Below are 19,471 nucleotides of genomic sequence, written 5' to 3'. Positions count from 1 at the left end.
GGCAGGCAGATTCTTTACCATTGAGACGGGAAGGCCCCCAAAGAAGACATATAGATGGTTAAAAAACACATGAAAAGATGCTCAACATCACTAAATTATTAGAGAAATACAACTCAAAACCACAAAGATACATCACCTCACATAGGTCAGAATAGCCATCATCAAAAAAATCTACAAACAATAAACGGAGAGGATGTGGAGAAAAGGGAATCCTTCTACACTGTTGGTGGAATGTAAATTGATGCAGCCTGTACTGTGTGGAAGTTCCTTAAACAACTAAAAATAGAGCTACCCTATGATCCTGCAATCCCATTTCTGGGCATATATCTGGAGAAAACCATATTCCAAACGATACATACACCCCAGTGTTCATTGCAGCAGTATTTACAATCGCCAAGACCTGAAAGCAGCGTAAATGTCCTCTCCTCTTTCTTTGAAAGGGCGGATTCTTTGTTTCCTACAGAGCAGTGAAGCCATTGTCCTCTGCTCTCCTGAGCTTCGACTCCTATCCCAGCCCCAGGCCCACTTTTTTCCCTCAAGATACCCCCAAATTGGGAATTCTCCCCAAGACAGCTTTCACCCTTTAAAGGTATCTTGCTTGGAGCAATTGCTAGAAAATTTTAAAAGTTTGTATAAAATCATCATACACTGAATTACAAGAATAACGTCAATTCACTAACTCCCAAGCAGCAGACAAACTCTTACACCATCCAAAGTATGTGGTTGGCTCATGAGTTGGTAAGCATCAGTCAGTAAACAACAAGCCCACTAAATTCCTAAGATGGCTGGATATCAGATGGTGCTGGAGATGAACTTCTATTTAATGTACATTTTTTTAACCTGTTGTGATGTATCAACCTATGCTGATTGGGGATTACCAAAACATGTTGGGGGAAGGGTGAGGACTATATTATCAATTCATACTTTTTCCAGCCATATACTAGGGACTATGTGTATAGCTATAAGCATTTCTTTCCTTCTACAATTTAATTCCTGCATCTTTCTCAGAGATTATGGATACCTTTATATTACCTTCAAAGTGACCTTCTTGGGTCATCCGTCAACTGTGTTTGCAATGAGACTCTACTTTGCTTTCTTTGCTTGCCCCAAATAAAGTTGTCTTGCTTCTTGCTCAGTTTCTGGATTCACCTTGAGCAAGAGCTAAGGAGCATCAGGATTCAGTGGAGGATGGTTTGACATGAAGCTTGACGCTGGACTTTGCAAAGGGGCCAGCTTATTCCCTTCACTGAGTTTTTGACTCTTGAAAAGGATCCGATTTAAAACACTGATGTCAGGAATCAGTGACAGTTATTTATTTTGCACTGTGAGGAGAGATATCTGGATTTATGTGGAGTTTTTCTGGAGAAGAAATCTATTTATTTTTACTCTTCAAAATGTAGACTCTTAGCAGTATATGCATCTTGCTGAAAACTTCTGAATGGTTTGCTTGTAATTGTTTGGGCTTGTGTTGAATATCCTTCTTATATTTTAGCTGATTTTGTGCCTCACTGCCAGCCTACTGGAACCAATGCTATGCTTTTTCCTGTTTCCTGTCCTCTGTAATCCTTCTTGTAAATACCTGGAGCAAAGAGATAATAGTTTATTTTGGTCTCACAGGAAATAAAGGTACTGATACTTATGGTCTGATGTAAATGAGAGCTGTGTTGAATGCCAGTTTAGTCTCTGAGATATTTTCTTTAATTCAGTTAAACTTTAAAATTTAATCCTAATTTACTTAAAAACTTTAATTTAAAAATATACTTTTATCCTCCAATAACCTCTGAGACATTGGTCGGGTGCATTTTATTATTTGTAGCACGTGCTTTAGCTTTAATTATATGTCCTCTTTCCTGTGGACCAATGTGTGTTTCTTATGCTGAACCATAATAAGTGGCACTAACGGCAATGCCGTGGTGTTCAACCTTATGTTGTTCGAGAACAAAGAATCGCTGCAGGAAGGGAGACTGTGACCAGACTGCGAATTACAGGCTTTAAGGAGCCAGGCTGCAGCGTTTCCTCTTGCCGCACCGAGTCCTCCTACCCTGGTGTCTGTGGGAGACTGTACACGTGGGCCACGAGATGCCAGGGGTAGGGGAAGGGCCCCAGGACTGCTCATCCTGCTTTCCGTTCCTTGGTTCTGATGTGAAGGACTTTCATCTACTGGGGAGACCAAAGCTTTGAAAAGGAAGCCCACAGCATGGTCTTTCGTTCAGAAGTATTTAGGAGACACTGATGCGTCTCGCTCCACGCCAGGCTGAATTACATAGCTGTTGTCCTGTCTCATGGAGCTTACATTCTACTGGGGGAGAGGGACAGGCAAATATTAGGAACAGATGCTAAATTACAGACAGACAATTGGTATGAAGTTGACGGGGTCTAAGATTGAGAGTAATTAGAATAAGGGTTTATTTAGTTTGGGTGATCAGAGGAGGTCTGTTTTAGGATCTGAGACTGGAAGCTAAGACTTGGAACAGTACAATGAGGCCACCATAAAAGCCTCCCTGGAGCCGTGAATTCTGATTGTAGAGCTTTTCTGCATTCAAGCTGATGCTCTGAGGCAGGAAAGAGCTGGCATGTTTTGGGTGCTATGGGAAAACTGAAGGAAAAACCAATGGGACGGTCATGAGCTTGACACAGCAGTGAGGCTGTGAAAGTGGTTCAGAGAATTAGAAGGAGACATGCTGCACAGGGCCCTCTAGATCGTGGTGAGAGGCTTCGGCATAAATGGAAGACAAAGGTGGTCACTGCTTCTAATCAGGGAATGGCAGATGAGGTGACCATTCTGACTTTGTAAGAGGTTACTCTGATCTCTGCATGGAGTAGAGATTGATGGCGAGCAAGAATAAAACCTCAGAAATAGTGGACCTTTGAAACAGAATGTTAGCAGTAGACGTGACGGGAAATGGATGGTTTCAAAATAAACATTGCAGGTGAATAAATAGGACTTCCTGATTGCTTGGATGTGGGGTGATGAGTAAGGAGTCAAGATCAACTGCTAGAATGTTGATGTGAGTACCTGTCTGCTTGGTGATGTCATTTATAGTTTAGTAACTAAGTAATTGGCCTTAAAAGCCTGGATAGTTTCCATATGAGGATTTATGCTTTGGGTCTTAGAAGCAGCCTCATTTATAAGCCTCATTTATAAGGAATAAAATTCCTTGACATTATTTTCACACCTCATAATGTCTTAACTGGTTAATTTTATATTTTCAAATATTTTTTGTTTTATTTTTAAAATGTTTCTGGGCTCTCTTTATCTTACTTTTCTTAGTCTACTGTGACTTTGGTTATAATATTTTATTTCACTAGTATATTTTTCCTAGTTTTTATTCGCTTAGTTTCATCCAGTTTTCAATGAGTACATTAAACTTTTTTTTATTCTTGGAATCTACTTTTAAATTTTACCTTTTACTGTTTTAGGTATGCTTTCATTTCTCTTAATTTATTTTATCTTATTGTTTAGTATATTATCTTTTATCTGTGACTGTACTTTGCCTTATTTAATGGGTGGAAGATAAATGATCATTTCATGGATTATCCCACCTTTTAAACAAGAGACTATATGTTTGCTCTCTAGAGTCCGTGAAGCAGTCCCTAGAGCCTAGGTCCTTTAACAAATGACCTCTATTTCAATCTATTTGCTTTTTGCTTCACAGGAAGGAAAATAGAGATGCACAGGTCAGAACTTTACAGCATAAGTCTGCCTGCACTGAGGGCGTAAATGAAATGCTGAAACACTCCATGAGGCTTCAGAAATGACGAGGTCTAAGATCTGTGTTCTTCACTATCTAACATTAGACAAAATTTATCACATATTGCTTTTATAGTGTTTAGTGCAATAATAATAATAATAGCAAGTATATTAATATTAACAGATATTATTATTAACCACTTTCTATTAAACAGTAACAATGTGTGTTAGTATCATGCTTTATCCTCATAGTATCCCTTAAAGATAGTTATTATTTTTAAAACATATATGTATATATTTATAAGTGAAAAAAAGTGAAGTTTGGTGAAGAAAAGCATAGACTTTGGAGCCAGGTAGACTTAGATTAGAACTTCCCAGATGGTAAAGATTCTGCCAGCAATGCAAGAGACCCATGTTCGATCCCTGGCTTGGGAAGATACCCTGAAGAAGGGAATGGCTACCTGCTCCCGTATTCTTGCCTGGAGAATCCCATGGACAGAGGAGCCTGGCGGGCTACAGTCCAGGGGTTGCAAAGAGTCAGACAGGACTGAGCCACTAACACACAGAGATTTAGATTGCAATCTTGACCGTGCCAACTGTTAGTTGTAGGGTGACCTTGGACAGGTACTCATAATACTTTTACAATTCCTTTTAGTCTTAGGTTCTCTGTTTTTACAACTAGGGTTTTAAAAGACAGCTTGCAGGGAAGCGGTGCAGATTAAAAGAGTGACGCTTGCAGAGCACATGCTCACTAAGCTTCTGCCTAGAGAAGAGGCTTCTAGGCTCCGCTGCGGTGTCACTGCGCTAACTCCTTCATCCCACATCCCTTGAGAACTGCCCTCCTGGCATAGTCCTACCCACGGAAACAGCCAGGAGATGAATCACAGGAGCCTTGTACTCAGAGAAAATTGTAAGCTCGGTCTCTTTGGAGGTCACAGAGGCCAGAACAAAAGGAGATGATAAAGGACTACCAAGCTTTGTTCTCAATCTTGATGTAGAGACCTGAGTTGATTCATCCTTCTTGAACCTGCCTTCAAAATCAGGGCCTTGATTTGCTTTTCTGGAACAGGAGATAGTCCCGGCAAGAAAAGTCTCTGGTGAAATGGAGGAAAAGAGCCTGAAAATAGCTACAAGAATTCTCTCTGGATAAGGTTATTATTGTCACTCTATTTTACTTTTTTTCCCTAAATCTTGTAGCTAAAAGCAACAACAAAAAAATAACTTAAGTTTTGGGTAGTACCCAAGAATTTGTGGTGATTTCTAAGTCACTCTCTCTGATGTCTTCCTCATCCTATCTCTTTGTCTCTATCTTTAGCTTACCTCAACATAAATCTCTCTCTCTCTCTTTCTATACATATATATGCATATACATGCATACATATCTATATGTCTATATCAGTCTATATATCTATTTTTCAATCATCTATGTGAATCATGCATGTGTGTGCATGCTAAGTCACTCAGTCGTGTTTGACTCTTTGCGACCTCATGGACTATGAGGTCCATGGAGCCTGCCAGGCTCCTCTGTCCATTGGATTCTCCAGGCAAGAATACTGGAGTGGGTTGCCGTGCCCTCCTCCAGGGGGTCTTCTTGATCCAGTGATCAAGAACCCGTGTCTCTTACATCTCCTGAATTGGCAGGCAGGTTCTTTACCACTAGCACCACTTGGGAAGCCCAAATCATGCACAGGTTATTCTTTTAAACAAGGTAGACGATATGTAGTTGTCTCTCAAAGAAGTCTGAGTTGGAGATAGTGCAGGGGTACAGACTGTCTCTTCTCCATTAGCGATTCTTCTAACTTACTGCACCTCCCTTCAGGGTGAGCCTCACTCCATGGTTCCTGGCTTATTTAAAAGAGAAAGTATAAGACAATCTGCCTAATTTAAGAGCGTGGCTTGGGAGCTGTTGCATTACTTATGCTCACATCTCACTGGCAAGGACTTAGTCCTACGGCTGCACCTAACCACACAGAGGCTGAGAAAAATAGGCTCTCACTGTATGCTCTGCCCAAGAGGTCTCAGAGGATTTTCTAACTACAAAGGAGACTGGAGTTGGATAATAACAGTGGAGCAGAGGTAATTAGTATTCTCCCCATACTATTATGGAAGGAAGATAGTCCCACTGTGAGAAGGTCACTGCAGTTGATTTCAGAAAAGAAAGCAACTGACAATGTCTTTCCAAACACATTTCTGAAATTAAGCTAAATGAAACATCCATGACTTATACAGGTTTGTTGAAAACAAGAAGAAACAAATATTTTAATTTGCAAGGCTCTGTGTGTGCCTGTTTAGTTGCTCAGTTGGGTCTGACTTGACCCCATGAGCTGTAGCCGCCAGCCTCCTCTGTCCGTGGGATTTCCCAGGCAAGAAGGGTGGAGTGGGTTGCCATTCCCTTCTCCTGGGGATCTTCCTGCCCAGGGATCGAAACTGGGTCTCCTGAATTGCAGGTGGATTCTTTACTGCCTGAGCGACCAGGGAAGCCATGCTAAACACGTAAGAGGCATTATCTCATTTATTTCTTACAACCCTGCATGATAGAGATATTTTTCTCTTCCTTTTCTAGCTGAAAAGGCTGAGGTTTGGAGGGATTAACGGCCCAGACTCACACAGCAAATAAGTAGCCGAGACAGGATTTAATGTGCGGCTGAGCCCACCAGTTTAACCCCAGTGCTACAACCTTCTCAGCAGATCTTGTTACTGGTATGATTTCTTTCCCCTTAGGATTGAAGGAGGATTACCATCATCCTTATTCTCTTGTTCTGAAGACACATAATAAATGGAGTCCCAGTAGAATGTAAGGAATTGTCTGATTTGTGGCTGACTGGGGTCGTTACTTTCTGTTTTCCTTTCCAGATTCCGTTTCTCCTTCTCTGGTCTGCTGTGGGCAAACTTAACAAACTGCACCACTCAGATGCCTTTAGGGTCTGACTTCAAGTGCTTTGCCCTCTGACATCAGTCAGGAGACTAGAGCAGGAAATCTGCGGGAGGCAGGAAACAGCGGTATTTATTTTCTCTGCTCCCTTCGTTCTGAGGTGCCCCTTAGGCAGACCTTGAATTCCTCTTGGTCCCTTTCCCATGACTACATCTTTTGTTGGGCTCTGTATACGTTAAACTCAAACGTAGTAACAGCTTCCTCTTTCTGCCAGCACTTGGGTTCTTTATCAAGCCTGTTGCTTTACTTAATGCTGTTCATACTTCTGTAAGTGGGGCCCTCATTAAATGCTCTTCAGCTAAATTATTTGTACATCCCAATTTCCTTCTGCGATCCTGAAGGATGCATTGGGTTTATTCTCATAAATTAAACAAACAAAAATATTAGATAACCCATGACCCTTTTCCATGGTAGAACTTTATAAAAAAATAGTATAGCTGCTTTATTTCATGAGCATGAACTTCACTACAGAGATGTCTTTCTAGGTAGCAGCTAGGTAGGAGTGGTGCTTTGATCTGTTGATAATTTTACTACGTTGCTCTTCAGTCTTGTCCAATTCTCTGCGACCCCATGGACTGCAGCACTCCAGGCTCCTCTGTCCTCCACCATCTCCTGGAGTCTGCTCAAATTTACTAACATAATAATGTACAAAATAAAGTAATTTTCATTGACTGCTGTAGTGATGGTTCTTTAGTTAACCCATCTGTGTTTAAACATCCTTGGATCCCATCTGGGTTAAACCCCATTCAAGTAGGAGCTCCCTCCTATTGATGAAATTTTAACTGACATTTTGATCAACTAATTATATTTCTCAATTACTCTCACCATATGAGTCTTTCTCAAATATTTTTCCTGCTGAGTAATTAAATATCCATGTGTCCCAGAAAAATAATCAACTCAATTTTCATCAACAAAGTTTTTCACTAACTGTCCCTTTTTGCCTCTTCAGAGTCCTAGTTGAAAGCTTGCTAAATCTCCCATAATAAAGAATACTTTAGCCATTCTACAACTTAGCTAAGAACTTTTATTGTCTGGAAAGTCCTCAAGTATCTCAGCTTTTCAATAGTTTACACAACTGAGTTTTTCATCCCACTGTTTTATATGAGCCCCCCTTTTATTACATTCCTTTATGGTGTCATTACCCCAAAACAATTGAGAGACTGTTGTTGATTTGCATGTACCTTTTATTATTTATTGACTGTGGATGGGAAGTATTTGTGAACCAGATTTTGAGAGCTTGAAATAGATTCTAGCTTATAACTGTTCTTGGGGAGTTCAATAATGATAATAATAATAATAATAAACAATTAAATGACTATTTATTGAATTCCTATCATGCGTTATACAAAATTATAGACTCATATCATTTCATGCCATCTTTCTGACAACACTGTACATATTATTATACACAATTTACAAATAAGGAAACTGAGTCTTAAAGAGTTTTTGTCCAAGTCAAATTAACTTGTAAGTGGAGATCCTAGGATTTAATCTGGAGTCTTATTAAAAAATCCCTTGGTTGTAGAAATAGACAAGTTGAACTACCTCAAACTAGAAAGCTTTTGCATAGCAAGGGGAACCATCTGCAGAATGGGAGGAGATATTTGCAAATCATACATCTGATAAGGCGTTAGTATCCAAAATATAGAGTCAATAGTGAAAAGGCAAATAATCCGATTAAAAAAGGGGCAGAGGATCTGAATGAACATTTTTCCAAAAAAGACTTACAAATGGCCAACAAGTGCATTAAAAGGTACTCAATGTCAGTAATCCTAAAGAAAATGCAAGTCAAAATCCTGAGACATCGCTTCACACCTGCTAGAATGACTGTCATCAAAAAGACAAGAAATAACAAGTGCTGGCAAGGATGTGAAGAAAAGGCAACCCTTGTACGCTATGGGGGGAAATACGAATCGGTGCAGCCACTATGCAAAATAGTATGGGTGTCCCTTAAAAACCTAAACACAGAACTGCCACACAAGCCAGCAATTCCACTGCTGGGTGTTTATCCGAAGAAAACAAAAGCACTAACCCCAAATATACGCGCACTCTCAGTGCTCATCTCCGCATTATTTACAATAGCCAAGATACAGAACAGCCTCACTGTCCATCAGTTGATAAGTGGTTAAGGAAAATATGATACATATATGTTTTTCAACCATAAAAATGAGGGAAATCTTGCCATTTGTGATCTCATGGATGGTCCTTTATGGCATTATGCTAAGTGAAATAAGTCAGAGAAAGAAAGCTACAATATGATCTCACTTATCTGTGGAGTCTAACCCCCACAAGACAAAAAGAAAAAAGAATCTGCCATAGTCATAGATACAGAGAACAGATTGATGTTTGCCAAAGGTATAGTGGGCAGAAATAAAATGGGTGAAGGGGGGTCAAAATGTACAAATTTCCAGTTATAGAACAAATAAGTTATATGATATTATGTACAGAATGGTAACTGTTGTTAATAGTACTATACTGCATATTTGAAAATTGCTAAGAGAGCAGATCTGAAAAGTTCTCATCACAAGAAAAAATACTGTAGCAATGTGTGGTGATGGACGTTAACTGGACTTCTTGTAGCGATCATTTCACTGTGTATACAAACACCAACTCATCATGTTATACACCTGAAAACAGTAAGATGCTGTATGTCAATTGTATCTCAGTTTAAAAAAAAACCTTTCTGAACTTAATCACTGTATTCTAAAATTCAATTTATGAGGAGAAAATTTTGTGACGCAGTGGTGACAATCTAAATCTATTAAATAATGCAATCTTCTGGCTTATTCTGCTCAACCCTCAATACTATCTTCTTTTAGCCTGGTAACTTGGTATCACTTTTAGATGATTTGATACTAATATTAAAGCAAAAGGAGAGGTGGCCTTCTGCCATAGGAAAGAAAATAATACACATTGTTATGAACGTTTATTTTGATGATATGGATTTATTATAAAAAACAATCAAGATTAACCTCCATAGGAAGTTGTTCTTTAGAACCACACTGAAAAAATTAATTACATAAAACTAAAATCAGTCTTTGGCAGGTGTTTTCTAACACCAAAAGTCTGTATTATATAATTGCACAAAACAAGTCAGCTGGTTTAATTTTATACTTACTTCTTCCTGCCAGGGACAGAGCAAAACTGTGCTTTTTAGAATGAAATTATCCACAGGAGCTTTTACTGGTTTTTTTAGACACTGGTGGGATACTGCTGCGGCTGCTTTGAACATGTTCCAAGCCTAAGTGTTTCGTGTAGAATACCAGGGCCTCGGTGGAGTTTGTTCATGTGCTGGAGAAGATCCAAAGCTAATTCCTGAAGTCAGGCCTGCCTTTGTCAGCTGGGCTCAGGTGGCCTATCTCCAGGGCGGATGTAACCTTCCCTTCTGGGGCGCATGGCAACCATGACAATACACATTTGTTGAACACATCCTTTGGCAGGCACCCTGCTGCGTGGTGGTTGAGTTGCTTAAACACCAGCTCTGCCATCTGCTCTCCTGATTACACAGCGGAAAGGTCCTTTAGCAGCCAGGACTTGACAGTCCTAGCCTCCTGGGCTTCATCAGAAGTCAGCTGCCAGGGGCTTGTTCTTTGCTCCCTATCATGTGCCCAGATGAGAGAAGTGATAACAAGAGGAAATCATTTGCATTGTCTTCATCCCTCTGTCTTCTCTAGGTATCTGTCTTTCTGTTTAGGTCCCTTTCGCAAGTTTACCTCCACCAGGGTACGTGCTGACTCATGACCTTGTTTATTTTCCTTTTTAAGTGGCAATTATTATAAGAAACATTTGGAGTTTATTACTGCATTTACTACAAAAAGATAGAAGACATAAACCTGGTGAATATTTATTGAGTGTGTATAGCGCACCCCACAAAGAGCTGATCCTTGAAGAAGTTGTAGCCCTTGTCATCACCACTAGGATTGCTGTGTGGTGGGACAAGAGCAGAGATTTGTGTCTTAGAAAATCAAAGACATTTCATTGAGAAGGTAACATTTCCATTGGGTTTGGGAGGATGTATAGAAATTTTCCAGAAGAGGATGGTGAGGATAGGAGAAACTTTGGGCAAAAGGATGAGGCATGTGCAAAAGCATATTATCTTATTTTATGCAAGGATGTGGTGTGTCCAGGAAAATGGGAGAAATTCAGAGTATCAGCATATGGTATTACAACACAGGGCTGGAAAGGTTGGTCCAAAAAGATCGTGAAGGCCTCTGTAGATTGTGCTAAGGATGTTGGGTTTCATCCCAGTCACTCAAAGACATAATAAAATATGGAGAGAAAAATAAGTGCAGGGAGGCATCTGAGAGGGAAAAGGAACCTGCTTTAAGTGGGCGAGATGAAATTGTCTATTGTTTGGTTCAAGAGCCATTTCTGCATTGACATTCACCGGAGACCATGGGCTTCTCTGGTGGCTGAGCAGTGAAGCATCCACCTGCCAACACCTGCAAATGCAGGAGACCTGAGTTTGATCCCTGGGTCCGGAAGGTCCCTGGAGAAGGAAATGGCAATCCACTCCAGTATTCCTGCCTGGGAACTCCCATAAACAGAGGAACCTGGCAGGCTACAGTCCATGGGGTCACAGGGAGTCAGACACAGCTTAGGGGCTAAACAATAACAAAAACAAATATTAATGTTTTATAGTTAATAAAAAGGCAAGGGTTACTTATTATATCAGCCACGTCTTCTAAAATCTTATGTAAGGCATTGCATTGTGTGAACTGTTGTGCTAAGAAAACTTTGTTTCAGTGGAGGAGCTGGCGCAGAATCAAACTTAAGGCTCAATCATAGCTATCATTTCGGTTTTACATATGCCACATCGTCATATGTAAACTATCAAAGTAAGCATTATTATCGCAGTTTTTGAAATGAAGAAACTAAAGTATGAAGGGCGTAAGGGAGGTGCCCCCGGCCTTGTATTTCACTAACAGAAAGGCCTGGCATACTGCCCTCATCCTCATACTTTAGTTTCTTCATTTCAAAAATCGTGACAATGATACTTACTTCACACTGATAATTAAAGAGCCAGTGTCTGTAAACCACTTAACACATTGCTATTATCATTATTTTCAGGAAGATATTAATTTTCAGAAAAAAAAACCTGATTCTACATTAACTGAAAAATATACTAGAAATATTTCCACAGGTATATTGGCAGTCTTGGCAAACTGTGCCAATCAATAGAATCATTAATTAGTTTTGACTTGTGTGGAATTGTATGTGGAGTTATATTTTAAAAGCAACAAACTCACATGTGACATTCCTAGCCAAATACCAGCCAGCAAAAAAGACTATTTCCCCAAAATGGGGATGCTTAAGGAAATACACTCCCTTTTATGGACACAAGGGCTTCATTATTGGTCAAGTAATAATTGGAAAGCTCTCGATGGAAAACAGTATGGAATAAGACCTCTGGAATACGTAAATGCAGTGCAGACAGAGTTACCTTGGTAAATATCAGGTTGGGAGTCGCCCTGGTAAATGTCCCAAGTCTCGGGATGGGAGGACTCTAGTTTTTCTCTGCATTGGCAGGCATTCCAGGCAGAATTTTTACTGGTGAGTCACCAGGAAAGCCCATAGTCTTTGCCAATGAGGCTGAGATGCCCATCTTGTTGCTGCTGCCGAAGAGCAGAGAGGACACCGTTTGATGCCCTTGTCCTCCCTGTAGGAACTTGCACTTAGATTCAGCAAGGACAGGGTCAGGTGGAGGTGCAGACGTGGAACCCTGTGGGCAAGCAGGCGATTTTGGTTGTTGTGACAGCTCAGTACATAGCTCAGGGCCCAGCGGGCTGCTCCCAAGGAGACCAGGGGCGGTCCGGCCGCGTGGAGCTGCGGCAGAGGCCACGTCGAGCAGCTGCGGTGACGGGGGTGGAAATTCTTAGCTCCTAGGTCTCTACTGGAGAGCAGAGCTTTTCCTCCCTCAAGACCTCGGCCCAGCATCTGGGCTACAGCCATGCAGATGTCTCCAGCAGCATAGACTCTCACACCTTTCGTCACATGGCTTATGTGAGCACAGCCTGAGATTCTCATGAAACATGGAGTCTGCTCCAGAAGTCCTGATGGTGCTGGAACGACTCGGCTGAAGACAGTAAATTTCATGCATCTGGGGGTAGTGAGATAGTCCTTTTCTGACCTGTGCATGGTATTCTAAACAGCAGACTAAGGCACCTTCCTAAGATAAGGAAAGATCTGGGAAGCAGATGCATGATGGCTGCGTGGGTACATTCTTATTTTTTGTAGTCACTGGGGTACATTTTCTTTCATTGAAGAAAAATGAGTCAGATATTCTCCTTACTGCTTTGTTCACGTACCAAATTTCCTGAGGCTTTTCCCATTTTAGTTTATGCAGAGAACTCATGTCCCCTGTAACTCCTAAAAGAATTAGAATGTAGCAAAAGTAAAATATACCAGTTATTACCACATTTTAGGCTTTTAATGTTTTGTTTTGATGTCTCCTTAATTTGTTCTCACTCTAAGTAAGTCATATCTGTATTCCTGGCAAAACCACTGACAGACAAAGGAAGAGAATGTATTTTCTGTAGCCCTGTGTGTTCATTCACTGTGCTTTGTTGGACATTCCTGACTGTGGGTAAGATGATATGTGTGCACGTGTGCTAAGTCACTTCAGTCTCGTCTGACTCTCTGCCCACCAGGGCTCCACCGGGCGCCCCTGTTTATGGGATTCTCCAGGCAAAAATACTGGAGTGGGTTACCATGCCCTCCTCCAAGGGATCTTGCCAATCCAGGGATCAAACCCACATCTCTTATGTCTCCTGAGTTGGCAGGCAGGTTCTTTACCACTAGGACCAATATAAAATAAACTCAAGTAAACGAAACACAAAACTAAAGACTCCCATACATCCCTGGTGGAGTTTCCTGCCTGTCTTAAAAGCCTCACCTAATCTTCAAAGTCCAGATCAAATGCCAACAACCTCAGAAAGTCTTTTCTGCTCCCCATAAGCAGATCTTCTTTTCTCCCTGCTGGGATCTCCTGGTTCATCCATTTCCTGCGTCACTCATTGAGCAGTCATCTCCCATTCTTCTTGAGGGTTACTTGGTTGTGTGTTTACATAAAAATGTATTGTAACCTCCTAACACGAGGGCTTTTTAAATTTTTTAAATGAGTCTTTGTGTCTTCGGCACAAACAGGAATCCAGGAAGTATTTTTTTATCTGATGATATTTCTGTCTGTCTTGATGAATCAAAAATGGCATGCATGAATGCTCAGTCACTCGTGTCCAACTCTTTGTGACCTCATGAACTGTAGCCCCATCTGGTTCCTCTGTGCATGGGATTTTCTGGACAAGAATACTGGAGTGGGTTGCCATTTCCTACCCCAAATCAAAAATGGATTCAACACTTAGTCTTTGCCGGGGATATGATGTGCAAAACGCAGAAGTGGTCTTGTCTTTGATGGGAAATAATAATGTCTTCCTTCTTTCCTGTCTATGGCTGGATGTAGGGAAATAGAGTGGGGAAAGGTCGGTAGAGGCTGGAAGGGAAAGGAAAATGAGTAGTCCCAAGAGACATGATGGATTTGTGGGAAAGTACATACATGGCCTCTGTTGTCCTTTTCACAGTAAAATTTTAAAGTTGAAAACATCAGCTCTGGAGCAAATTCCCTGCTCGTGTTCTAGTTCCAACTCTGCTTTTTCTCTGGGCGACCTGGGAATTGTTATCTAATCTCCCTGAGGCTCATTTTCTTTTTTTTTTTTTTCCATTTATTTTTATCAGTTGGAGGCTAATTACTTTACAATATTGTAGTGGTTTTTGCCATACATTGACATGAATCAGCCATGGATTTACATGTGTTCCCCATCCCGATCCCCCCTCCCACCTCCCTCCCCATCCCATCCCTCTGGGTCTTCCTGGTGCACCAGCCCCGAGCACTTGTCTCATGCATCCAACCTGGGCTGGTGATCTGTTTCACCATAGATAATATACATATTTCGATGCTGTTCTCTCGAAACATCCCACCCTCGCCTTCTCCCACAGAGTCCAAAAGTCTGTTCTGTACTTCTGTGTCTCTTTCTGTTTTGCATATAGGGTTATCATTACCATCTTTCTAAATTCCATATATATGCATTAGTATACTGTATTGGTCTTTATCTTTCTGGCTTACTTCACTCTGTATAATGGGCTCCAGTTTTATCCATCTCATTAGAACTGATTCAAATGAATTCTTTTTAATGGCTGAGTAATATTCCATGGTGTATATATACCACAGCTTCCTTTTCCATTCGTCTGCTGATGGGCATCTAGGTTGCTTCCATGTCCTGGCTATTATAAACAGTGCTGCGATGAACATTGGGGTGCACGTGTCTCTTTCATATCTGGTTTCCTCAGTGTGTATGCCCAGAAGTGGGATTGCTGGGTCATATGGCAGTTCTATTTCCAGGTTTTTAAGAAATCTCCACACTGTTTTCCATAGTGGCTGTACTAGTTTGCATTCCCACCAACAGTGTAAGAGGGTTCCCTTTTCTCCACACCATCTCCAGCATTTATTGCTTGTAGACTTTTGGATAGCAGCCATCATTTTCTACCATTAAGAGAATCCACCACATCAAATTAGATGATGTTGGGTGTCTACGCACAATATGTACTTTTGTGGATGCTCAGTAATTTCATTGTTACTATCAGTTGCTCTGGTGTTTACACGTATGACTCTAGGGAGGGGCGGTCCAGGAGTAGGGCAGAGGTGGCCCAGGCTGGGGATTTGCTCAGAGGCTTCCTTTCCCAGGCGGCTGCCTTCAGCTTCCTGAACAACTCTGAAGGGTGTGCTGGAATCTTCCGTATCTGGACTTCATCTGAGAGCTGTGGGTTCCCATCACTCAACTTCTGCTGGCAATCTTCCTTTTGCCCACCATTAGCCTTACTAGCTGGGAGAATATGTGAAAGGAAAGAGACATTCTACTCCTTTGGTTTCCTGGATCTAGGTTTTCAGGTTATTATTTAGTTGCTAAGTCATGTCCGACTCTTTTGCGACCCCATGGACTGTAGCCTGCTAGGCTCCTCTATCCTTGGAATTTCCCAGCAAAAATAATGGAGTGAGTTACCATACCTTTCTCCAGGGGATCTTCCAGACCCAGGGACTGAACCTGCGTCCCCTGAACTGGCAGGCAGATTCTTTACCACTGAGCCTCCAGGGAAGACTGGTTTTAGGTTTATTTAGATCTGAAGTGAAAAACCCTGTCCAGTATTTTCTGGGTTAAACTTTCCCGTCTAGAACTTTTTTTTCTCAAATACTAACAAAATGGATTTTCTTTCTCCCCTACCCTCTCTTGTTAATAGGGTGCTGAGAAAATTTTGTCAATGAACGAATCAGGAGAACTGCAAGACCTCTTAACCAAAATTGAGGTAATTGTGCTTTTAGCAACTTATTTTTAGTAACCAAAATGTTCAACACATTCTGATTGTAATTGAGTTTCCCTAATTGAATTTTTCTCTGTGTGTTCTTACAAATATGAAACAGGATACATGTGGCAGTTTTAATCTGCTACCACCTGCCGTGAGGTTTGCTCCAGTGAGAGTGCGTAGTGTTAGCGTCTAACAACCTCATAGTATTAGGGGAAAATTCCAGTCAGCTTTATTAGAACCTAATTCTCTGTTATAGAGATGGTGATGAGGTGTTTCAAGTCAGGCCATTGTCTGGAAGCACAAATAACATTTTTTATGTAAATTATTTTCCTTTTTCCCGAAGACCAGCTCATCGTTTCTAAAGATAACAGAAAAAGTTATTTCTCCAAAAGTGCACCTTCTAATTCTGTTCCTGTGCTTGTAATTACAGCATCTCAGAAATATTTATTTGGATATATAATGTGTCAAATCAGTATGTACCCAGAAAGTCTTCAATCTCTCTCAATTTTATCAGCCTGTTTCTCTGTATATGCAGAATTAAATTACATATATTTTGTAGGCTAACTGGGTCATCTTGAGAGTGGAAGAGGTGCATCAGTCATTTTCTGGGCCAGTGAGCATGACTCAGACCCTCCCAGCTGAACCGTGCAGTGTGGTGACGTGGTGGGATGTGCCGTGGCCCGCTCTTTCTGGGCCAGCCTGCCTTGCTAACCTCTTTTCTGATTTTCTTCCGTTCCTTCCACTTCATGGTTTCTTACCACCTTTCCTTCTGTCTGCCTAGCCTGCTGTTGTTCCATTGCCTCACTCTCCTCCCCCATCATCAAGGCCCCTCCGCAGCATCACATCTTTCCTGCATCGTTCCAGATTTCTCCCACCTTCGCATTCCTGGATCCCTCTTTCTCTCAGGTGTTTGTCACAGTCATTTAATTTTTCTTACTACTCTTCTTTGAGCATTTGAGTCGTGTCCCAAATGAACTAGATGCTCCTCGGTGTTAGGAATCATGTTTTACTCATACTGTAGTCTTGCCCAGAAGGGCAAACGCAATGATGGTGTGTACTTCATAACCTAAAGCTCCTCTCAGCTCTAAAATCTGTGCAGATGGGTTTGTTTTTTCCCTTTTGCCCCTGTACTCTACTCCAGTCCCATCAATTTGAGGAAACCGTCAATTTGGGTTAACATGTACCTTTTAATTTAGGTGATTTAACTCAATGTGTATTATTATTTTTTTCTGCACACTTTTATTTATACAAATGATGTTATGTAACACACCTAATTGTGTTTCAAATTCCTTTCTATAGGCACTATGCTTTTAAGAACCATCTATATTACCTTTCATGAAACTTTCATCCCTTTTTTTAAAATTGCTTCATACTTCTCCATGACAGTACAATTGAATCCAGCTTTCTTTGATGATGGAGATGTTTTTACTCTATCCTATCCAACACAGTAGTCACTGGATGCATGTAGCTATTGAGCACTTAAAGAATAGTTAGTGTGATGGAAGAACTGAATTTTTATTTTATTTAACTCTGTGTGATTTAAATTCAAATCAAATAAAGAATTTTAAATAAGTAATATGATGAACCATATCTGACTGATGGCTTATATTTTGGACAGGGCAGCTGTACATAGCCCATATACTATTCTTCATCTGCTCATCTACTGCTATCCTCTAACTTCTCCTTCAAATAAACTACTGCAAGGAGTAACCTTGGCCACATTTGTTTGTGAACTTCTCTGAGAGTAGAAATCACTGGATAATAGCTTATGCATGTCCCCAGTTTTTCAGGTAGTGCCAGATGGCGCTTCATTGTTTGTACCATCCAATACTCCCTCCTACAGTGAAAGAAGTTTCCTAGGTTTCCACATGCCCCACAATGTTTTACGTTGTTCCATAATTTTTGCCAAGGTAGTAGGGATAAAGATATATAGCCTTATCATTTTAATTAATGTTTTTCTGATAACCATTGAGTTTGGGCATTTCCTTGTATGCTTGTTAAATTTTTAAATTTCTTCTTCTGTATGTTGTATATTACCGTGAAGTGTCTGCCTGCAATGTGGGAGACCCGGGTTTGATCCCTGGATCAGGAAGATCCCCTGGAGAAGGAAATGGCAACCCACTCCAGTATTCTTGCCTGGAAAATCCCATGGACAGAGGAGTCTGGTGGGCTACAGTTCAAGGGGTCGCAAAGAGTCAGACATGACTGAGCAACTTCACTTTCTTTTCTTTATGTTGTATATTCTTATTCTTTCCCATTAAAAACCTTGGAAGTTTTGCTATTGTTGTTGGCTTTCAGAAGATCCTTCAATAGTCTAGATGTTAACTTTTTGTTGGTTTTAGTTATTGTCAATATTTCCTTTCCTATTTTTAGATTCTTTCTTGGTGTCCTTCATCCAATAGAAACCTTCTGATATAATCTAACCCACCATTTTCCCTTATTTTTGTGCTTTTTAACATTTATTTATGAAGTATCATTCTGTCTTAAGGTCAGAAGATATCAGCCTACATTTTTTTCTATTCACTTTATGCTTGTTAACATCTGGTTCTTTCATTAATGGAGAATCCATTTCCATTTTCTTATACATAGTGAGATTTCCAGCATCCTCTATTAAATAATCTATTATTTCTTTATTGCTTTGTTCTGCCAATTTTCAGTTCAGTTCAGTCACTCAGTCATGTCTGACTCTTTGTGACCCCATGGACTGCAGCATGCCAGGCCTCCCTGTACATCACTAAACCCCAGGAGTTTACTCAAACTCATGTCCATTGAGTTGGTGACACCATCCAACCATCTCATCTGCTCTGTCATCCCCTTATCCTCCCGCCTTCAATCTTTCCCAGAATCAGGGTCTTTTCAAATGAGTTAGTTCTTTGCATCAGGTGGCCAAAGTATTGGAGTTTCAGCTTCAGCATCAGTCCTTCCAATGAATATTCAGGACTGATTTCCTTTAGGATGGACTGGTTGTATCTCCTTGCTGTCCAAGGGACTCTCAAGAGTCTTTTCCAACACCACAGTTCAAAAGCATCAATTCTTCAGTGCTCAGCTTTCTTTATAGTCCAACTCTCTCATACATACATGTGACAAAATGGATGGAATTTTCTATTTTCTACTGGAAAAACCATAACTTTGACTAGAAGGACCTTTGTTGGCAAAGTAATGTCTCTGCTTTTTAATATGCTGTTTAGGTTGATCATAACTTTTCTTCCAAGGAACAAGCGTCTTTTAATTTCATGGCTGCCGTCATCATCTGCAGTGATTTTGGAGCCCAAGAAAATAAAGTCTATCACTCTTTCCACTGTTTCCCCATCTATTTGCCATGAAGTGATAGGACCAGATGCCATGATCTTAGTTTTCTGAATGTTGAGCTTTAAACCAACTTTTTTACTCTCCTCTTTCACTTTCATCAAGAGGTTCTTTAGCTCTTCTTCACTTTCTGCCATAAGGGTGGTGTTATCTGCATATCTGAGGTTATTGATATTTCTCCCAGCAAT

At 40.7% G+C, this 19,471-nt stretch overlaps 1 pseudogene; it reads left to right on the top strand.

Moving 5' to 3' along the window:
- LOC133065853 (glutaredoxin domain-containing cysteine-rich protein 1-like) overlaps positions 1-19,471 on the top strand; it is a 107,349-nt pseudogene that overhangs the window by 86,199 nt on the left and 1,679 nt on the right.

This window comes from Dama dama, chromosome 12, assembly GCF_033118175.1.
Source record: "Dama dama isolate Ldn47 chromosome 12, ASM3311817v1, whole genome shotgun sequence".
NCBI classification, from domain to species: domain Eukaryota; kingdom Metazoa; phylum Chordata; class Mammalia; order Artiodactyla; family Cervidae; genus Dama; species Dama dama.
This window is presented reverse-complemented; position numbering and strand designations above follow the sequence as displayed.